Raw genomic sequence first — 9,280 nt, forward strand, 5'->3', positions numbered from 1 at the left:
CAATCAAGAGACATATCACACACAAGAAAGAATATCAAGTGGCTCAAATCTCACACAGGGCATTTGTCACAATCAAATCAACCTCTTAACCATCATAATCATCTTCCAAGAAGAGAAAAACAAGGATTTTAAACAAATCAGAGTATCAATGGAGTGAAAGACAAGTCTACAACCTAAACCAAGTCCAGAAATCAAGAGAAACATGCAAAACTGTATACAAGACATTACAAAAACTATCTAGAAAACAAAAAATTTAACGCAGAAAAACAAAAACTGAAAAAGAAAATAGAATTCTCCCCCAATAAATAGACCACACTTAAACTACACAGTGTTCTTAATGTGTCAAAAGCATAAGATCAGCAATCAAAACAGGCTACAGATCAAGGACAAGTGCAATAGAAGTGAGGAAAGGAGGAGAAGAAGGGAAAAGAAAACTCCCTTGATCATGGTGGGAGTTGCCAATTTTGGACTTTCAGGGAGATCTCTTCCACCACAGGATTCAGCAAGGAAGTCTTGAAGAGAAACTTCTTCATCCTCCATATTTGATCAAGCAAGGAGATGTCCTCCACAGCTGGATCTAAGAAGTAGTGACTGTTGATGAGCAGGTTCAGTTGGTGCCTATTAATCTTCAAACTCTCGTGTATACTGGCACCCTTGTCTTCCACCGTGGGTGTGTGNTGATCAAATGCATGTGTACCTCCTGCAACATGGTTAGTACATTGTGGCTCCACAGAAATAACATGCAGGAGTATATCACCCAATCTCAGTGTAAGAGGGTGAACCTCAGCTATACCCTCAGAACATGAATCAATTTCAGAAATAGAAACAATATCAATCACAAGTTCAGATTCATGTTTAGTGCATGGAGAACAAATATTCATATGTGATGGCAAAAAGTTGTTCTCATCATGCAGAGAGGGAGAATTAAAAACAGGCTCATCAACAACATAATCATCAACATACCTATCAATAGCATAATCATCAACAACCGAATCAATCATATGTATGTTTACCTCCACTTCCCTGAAGATTGGTAGAGTGATGGAAGGTGAAGTTGGTCTACCTATCTCAAAAGCGTTGTTAATATCTGTCTGGTCCTCCAATTCTTCATCAGTCTCCTCAGGTGCAAGAGTAGGGACATAGGAGGGTGGGAAAGTAGATGACGCAATAGCAGACTCGTGACTCTGCTCCCCATCTCCTATGTGGATGGCATCAACATCATCTAGAATCTGAACAGCCTGAAATGGTGATTCCTCTGAAACTTGAGACTGTTCCTCAATGAGCTGAGTGACCATCTACCCCACCTGATTGCTCAAGCTCTGAAAGGAAGCTATAATTTCCTGTTGAAACTCCTGATATTGCATATTCTGAGCTCTAGTTTCCTGTTGAAACTGCATATTCTGCATGGTCATTTGTCTCAACAACTCCTTCAATGTAGGCTCAGAAGTAGTGGAAGGATGAGGAGTTGGTTGGGCAAGTTGATGAAACTGCAGCTGTTGTGGTTCCTGGACAAGTGGAGAAGGCATACAAGAATTCGGAAATGGTTGATATTGCTGTGGAGCATCATACCATCCCAAGCTAGGGTCATTCCATCCAGGATCGTTATTGTTACCATACTGAGTAGGGAAGAATTCATCCAAGAACATATGCTTAAGATCTTCCCAAGAAGTGATGGATCCTGGAGGAAGACCATAAAGCCAATCCCTAGCTGCTCCTTGTAGTGAATGCGGAAATGCCCTTAAAAACATGTGATCATCAGGGACATGAGGAGGTTTCATTGAAGAGCAAATGGTGTAGAACTCCTCCAAATGTCTATATGGGCATTCACCTGCAAAATCATGAAATCTAGGCAGCAAATCTGTAAGTCCAGAGGAGAGAACGCAATGAACATCAACCTCATCAAGTGGAATCGGCTCCCAAAGAGCACTCTCAAGAATGGAAGGATGAGTCATATTGTTCTCAACATAAAAATCAGCAGAATATGCGTGAGAAGCACTATCAGAGGCACAGGCAGAAGAAACAATATCCACATAGCCAAAACAGGTAGACATGCGAAAGAAGGGGGAAAAGAAGAATGCAATGAAAATATGCAACTAAAGCTACCTAAATGCAACACACATAACACTCATACAAAAACGAACACACAAAACAGAACATCACACTCACAACACAAGACAAGACACAACACACACTGACATAACAAATGACCTAAAACCGAACCGTTGGTCCCCGGCAACGGCGCCAAAATTTGATGGAGGTCGCACCCGATGCAAAATTTAATGAGCATATAAGAAATGCAGTATAGCTAGGAAGTGACTCTTAGGTCGTCTCTCAAGGACAAAATGTGGTTCGAGACTTAGGTCTAACACATAATGGGGGGTTTTGAAGGTGTTTGAGACGAGAACTAAACTCAATTAAAATGCATGGAAATTAAACACAACTGAATAAGATAGAAAACATTAAAGTAAAATAAAATGCTAAACCCAACATTACACAATAAATTATCTAAACACAACTAAACTATTAAAATTCAACACTTAATTAAAAAGATTAAAAACTATTCAACATTTAATATAAAATATTCTAAAACAAACAACAATTAAGAAAGCAATGCTTAAAACAATTAAAATGCACGACTGAAAATGCATTAAATGCTCTTAAAATCCAATGTTGAACTAAGAAGTAAAATGTTGAATTCATGAGTAAGTTGCTTCCTTGTGCACATCCAAAATTAAAGCATCGCACTTCTCTTAAACAAATTCATGCACCGTGAGCTTTTAAAAAGAAAGAAAATGAAATTGTTTTTCTATCCAAGAAAAAGAAAATGACAAATGTGTAAGTTTTCAGCTCAAATTAAATACACCGTGCAGCTCACCATCATGTGCCTAAAAAAAGAAAAATTGTTTTGCTATATTTTTTTTAAAAGAAAAGAAACCCCAACATAACATCACCGTCGACCTTACTTCTCCAAATTCAATGCAATGTAATAATCTTCATGAATTAAATCTGCACCCCTTTTCTAAAAGAAAATGAAAATATAGATCATCATTTCCACTTCCTATTTGTTCAAAATAAAAGCAAAGAAAAAGAAGATAAACTTGCAGTCGTGGCATTCCCAGCAGAAACCGTGAGTGCACAAAGATGGAATCATGTGCAGCTCCATCCTATTCTAAAAGAAAATAAAATTGATAATAAAATTCCATCCTCAAATACCGTGATTCTGCTGCACCATTTCTCAAGCACCATCTCTTCTAGCAAATAAAATAGCAAATAAAAGAAAAGGGACCAGCTCCAAATGCAATGACCGTGACTACTATGAGTTAAAGGAAATGTGCTGGAATCAAAAGGAAGATAAAATATCCAAAGCAAAGAATTAAGCCGTAACAATGTGCACAAAATTCATTCATCCGAAATCTCCAAAAACAAACATGGTTCCCCCCTCCCCGGTAAGTGTCGGCTCTCCACCTTGCTTCCAAGCCACGTCTAGAAAATCCTATCGAGAGTGTCTACTAAAGTGAAAAATAAAGTGTGATGATCATGTTTCTTGGGTGGCGGCTCCCCCCATTCAGAACGTAAAAGCTCCTTCAATTTCTCCCAGGAATATGCTATCTCACCAACGTGTGTGGTGGCTGCAGGGAATCAATCCCGAGACAACAGTCAATACCCTACTCTGCTGGTGCTGTATGAAGAAACATGTTGGGCACACCTCCTTTTTGTCTCATGGGCCCCCTTCTGCTTTCATTAAGACTTCCTTTCTCCACGTGCTGCACCACAAATTCCAAGCACACACCTCTCTGAAAAATTCAAAGCCTGCTGCTGCACGTTGCTTGTTGGAATCTTTGAGATGAATGGGCTGCTACTTGCTTCCAGACCAGGCCATGAAGTTGTTGGACCCTGTGTGAAGCTGGATGGGGGCTGCCACATCAAATAATCCAGCTCGTGTCAGCGTGGAGTGTGCGTCAAAAAAAATATCTAAGTCGTAACATAGCTTTGTCACCAAATATTAGGTGCTTCCGAAAGCAAACATTGCAGCGCATCTTCCTAAGATTGAATCAAAATGTAATGTGCCTTTTATTAGGTGGCAGCTGTTGTCTTCATGAATATTCATATTCCATGTGCTCATTACTCCAGCCTCATTTTCCATGTGCACCCCCAAAATGACATTTGCACCTCCTCTCTCACTTTAGCTTAAAATAAAATTGATGTGGCATTTCTCTTTAAGTCCAAAAATATTATCTAAGAATTTTCCCTACAATTAATAATGCAAATAATTAGCTCAGAAAATTCAAATTAATTAAAATTAGAATTTCCGATCAAATTAAGCATAATTAGGAAAAACGGGGAAATACCGGACAATTAAGCACAATTCCCTGATTAATTCTAGCACAATAAACTATGTGAAATCAATAAAATATCGACTCATCAAACCGCTCTGACTGGCTCGTCACCTCAACAACATTGATGAAAATAGGAGGCATCAATAGCTCTCCTCGGCCTTTCAAAGGGTGGAACTACAATGCCCACTCCTGCCTACTGGCACAAGTATGTAATCAGGGATGAATGTCTTACTGGTGTCTTGCTGCTCACGGTGTTGGTGCAACTCAGAATTTCGCTGGTAATGATCTTACCAACGTTCACATCCATCTGCCTCAGCATACATTAAATGACCAGGATCTGATGTAAAGTGATGTCAAAAACATGAGAGCATGGCTAGATGTTGGCATGAGTATATGCCATCTAGTATTTAGCTAGGGGAATTAAATCTATCCTAAGGATGTTCACCGGTGCTCCATTAGGGTTTCTCTGAAAATGCCTCCTAGGGATGCACATTACTTGCTCAATGTCTTCATAATTCTTGGCCTCCCCTAGTATAGCAGCATAACTACACTGCTCTCTTGGCCACTCAGTCCCTAAGAAGGCGTTAATGGTGTCAGGATCATAAATGATCAAATGTCCACGCACATAGCTCATGTATCTCCCTACAGACACTCCTCCTCTAGGCAAGGCATTAGCATAGAATTCCTTCACCAACTCAATACTAGCTGGTGCTGGATATGTCGTCAGTCTCTCCCATCCTCGCCTTTCAATCTCCAAACAAAACTCTGGAGCTAAGTCAAGGATGTACATAGCCTTCCTCTCCATCAGCAAACGCCTCTCCTGGACTGTAGCATAATGTTCTTCATGTTTCCTTGAGAGGAACCTAGAGGAATAAAATCTCCTAGGTCTCTTTGATTCCTTCCTTTTGTTACCCATTATTTTAACTCTTTTTGAGGTAGACATTCCTTATAAATCAAATTCATCCAACAATATTCACATAAACATCATTAGAGGTTAATGCATCATCAAATCATACAATTCTTGAGGAAAAACAGGGCTCCTCAACACACAAACATCCAAAAATTTCAACATTTAGGCAAATCTACTGCAAACCCCTCAGTGTCCATGAAGACCGCCCAGGTGGTTTTCCTCAAGCCGCGCCACCGCTCAGCGCCAAAATATACCGCTTAGCGCTAAAACATACCGCTCAGCGGTGGAAGCTAGGGTTTTTCAAAATCTTTTCCTAAATTATCCTAATCTTCACTCGTTTGCTAATTTCATCAATCTAGACCACAACCATGCAATTCAATTAGTTCAAACAGTTCCTATTCTATCAATTTATGCATAGAAATCAAAAGCCCCAATTTATCATGTTCCTAAGCATGTTCATCAATAAATCTCAAAATAGAAACCCTAAACATGAATTTGCATACTTACTTGAGTGGAGACTGTGAATGCTTGCAGATAAATTGTTCAATTGATGATGAATGTCCTCTCCAATGCAAGTCCCTCAACCAAAAACCCCAAACTTTGACAAATCAATGGTAGAAAATTGAATTTTTGGTGAGTGAGTGATGAGAAAGTGAGAAAATCTCTCTAAGAAGCTCTTGAAAGTGAAAGGAGAGTGCTAGGGCTTAGGGAGACCGCTCAGGCGAAATGCAAAGAAGGGTTTCAAAGTGAAAAACTTGGAAAACCGCTCAGCTTTTAAGAAAAGCCGAGACCCTCAACGCCGTAACCGCTCAGCGGTAAAATGGACCGCTCAGCGGTCTGCGATAATTTTCACTTCTTCTTTTGCTTTCTTTTGAGTAATCTTACCTTATAGCACTCAATTTCAACTTTAAATTTTTCAAATATATGCCTTTCCCCTCTTAGATGCAACAATTAAACATGCAATGCACTTAACACAAGATTAAAAACAAAATAATCAACTGGGTTGCCTCCCAGGTAGTGCTTGTTTAACGTCACGAGCCTGACCCAAACCTGCTTAGCACTCTTCAGTAAGTGCTTATCGTTCCAACACCCTTCAGTAGGTGTGCTTGCCTTGTATCCTTTAGTGGATACATAAAAATTTAGCATCCTTCAGTAGATGCTACCCAAAAAGTGTTCAAAAATTCAATAAATTACATATCAAATAATCCTAAAACTACAAATGTTTATACAAGGTGAGATTTAAATGTAATCAAGTCGTTCCATCCCGGTTGGGATCTTCATCAACCCAACTCATCAGTTGCCTTCTATGCACTTTCTTTATGGCTCTTGTGAATGGTTTTCTGATTTCCAGCTTGCCATCTTCCCGAATCTTGATAACAAGCCACTTCTTATTCTTTAATCTCACTTGTGCTCCTATTGGTAGTGGTATATATTCGGAGTGGATAATACCTCCTTTGTCAACCTCTTCATCTTTAGGTACCTGCAAAACATTACAACTGTTAGAATTGGTACCTGATGTGTTGTCCTCTGGTGCAGCTTCTCTTCTTGACTTTTTAAATCTGGCTCTTTTTTTAATTCTAGCACTCTTCTCTTTAGAACCAGTATATAAGAATACATTCTCTTTGTCTCTCATCATGATTCTTTCATCATGGACACTAATAAACATCTTGGATGTTGCCATGAAAGGTCTTCCAAGAATTACTGGAATTCTTTCCTCATCTTCCATGGCCATGATGATAAAATCAGCTAAGAATTCTAGCTGCTCCACCCGTACAATCGCATTTTCCACCATATCAAATGGTGTTTTAACTAAACCATCCGCCATTGTCACCGTAAGATTAAACGGCTTTAACATTAACCCTCCAATTTTCTTAAAATAACGCATGGGCATCATATTAATGCTAGATCCAGAATCTATCATTACTTCTCCTATATCAACATCATTAATCATACATGCCAAATTCAAGCAACCTGGATCTTTTGCTTTAAGCGAATAATTCTTCGGAGGTTGAATCTCAAATTCCTGCTCATCATCATCTTCATCTAAATCTATCATATCTCCAAGATAGAATTTCATCCTTGCAGGAATCTGTCTAATAATTGAAGGCACTATAGTCATTTGATTATAAATTTCTCTTTTCTACTTATTATGACTAACTCTTACTTCCTTTTCTTCTTCCCCTTCATTGCTGCTGCTAATCTCAATGGCTTATCTTTCCTCCTTTTCGTCACTGCTTCCAATCTCTGCAACTTCCCTTTCAGTCCTTCTTCTAATACTTGTCACCATAGCTTTGCATTCTTCTTTAGGATTAACATCAGTGTTAGCCGTAAACTGGTTCTTTTCAGTGGTTTCTACTCTTTTTGACAGTTGTCCAATTTGCATCTCTAGTGATCTAAAAGTAGCATGGTCACTTGTGCGATTGGACTCATAGACTTTCATGAATTTATCAAATCTATCACTCATATCTTTGACAAACTCTGTCAGATGTGTAACCTGCTGCCACATAGTTAAAGGTTGTTACTGCCTGAAGCCTCCTGGTTGCCCTGTCGGGTTATTCTGTTGTTGACCAATACTTGGATGATTCTTCTAACCTTGGCTAGGATTTCCTTGGTTGAAATTTCCTTGTCTGTACTGGTATTGGTTCCCCATGTAGTTAGCTTCCTGCTGCATCTCCTCAGGTATAGCACATTGACCATTGATATGGTCACCACCACAAAGATCACATAGCTGCTGTGCTTGAGAGACATTTTGAAGCTCTTTTGGAAGTTGTAAGAGGATCTTTGTCAATGTATCTAGCTTTTGGGTCAAAAGATGATTTTGGCTAGCATTGCATCATTTGCAGGTAAGTGCAAGACTCCTCTTTGTTGTGTTGGTGCGCCCCTTTCACCATATGCTTCTTGTCCATTAGCTTCCATACTCTCTATCAAGTCATAGGCTTCATCCTCAGTCTTTTTTTTGATATCACCTCCAGCAGAGGCGTCCAACATCATCTTAGATTGCATGTTCAGTCCACCAAGGTAAGCAAGAACAATGGTTGTCTTGTCAAATCCGTGAACTGGTGTTTTCCTAAGTAGGCCTTTGAATCCCTCCCATGCTTGACTTAGATTTTCTTCTAGGCCTTGCTTAAATGATGAGATCTTCAGTTTTCCCTGAGTAACCTTAGACTGCGGAAAATATTTGTTGACAAACTTTGTAGCCACAACCTCCCATGTAGTAAACGTCCCTTTAGGGAAGGAATTAAGTCATGTCTTAGCATTGCCCTCCAATGAGAAAGGGAACAAGCTAAGCCTCACTATATCATCTGATACACCTGTCATCTTCACTGTATAGCATATTTCATTAAACGCTGTCAAATGGTCATAGGGATTCTCATTTGACAGGCCATGAAACTGTTTGCTTTGCACCAGGTGTATAAGTGTTGGATTCATCACCATGTTGGTCGTTTGATCCGTGGGCATGACTATGTTGTTAAAATGGAATGGGCCAACCGCATTTGATTGGTCTGCAATAGTGCGTCTTGGAGGAGTTCTTTCAGCCATCTCCTCTGTTTTTCTAACTGGTGAAGGTGATAGTAATCTGTCAGGGGAAGGAAACAAATCCCTAGACGGGCGTCTGACTCTCCTTCTTCCCCTTGCCTCACTTAAGCCTTCAAGAAGAGGTTGCGTATTTTTCTTGCTTCTAGTATGTTTGAGCTCCTATTGCATGCACAAGAAACACAAACCCTACTAGCACTTTTTTATATATATAAAAAAAACAAAAAGATAAAAAGATATATACAATTAAGTCAAACTTAATNAGTTTACACTACTAGATAAGTTAAACCACGAGTCCCCGGCAATGGCGCCAAAAACTTGTTAAGCCACTGGCAAGTGTACCAGATCATTATCAAGTAATATAATTGGTAAACCCAATATCGTTCTTCCCAAAGGACTCTTAGGCCTTACTTTTCATGTAAACAAATCGCGTAACACTTGAGAAAAGAATTAAGTTGGTGGTTATATGCAAAGAACAAAAATAAACATGCAAATGCAG

This window comes from Vigna radiata, chromosome 4 (assembly GCF_000741045.1).
Source record: "Vigna radiata var. radiata cultivar VC1973A chromosome 4, Vradiata_ver6, whole genome shotgun sequence".
Taxonomy (NCBI): Eukaryota; Viridiplantae; Streptophyta; class Magnoliopsida; order Fabales; family Fabaceae; genus Vigna; species Vigna radiata.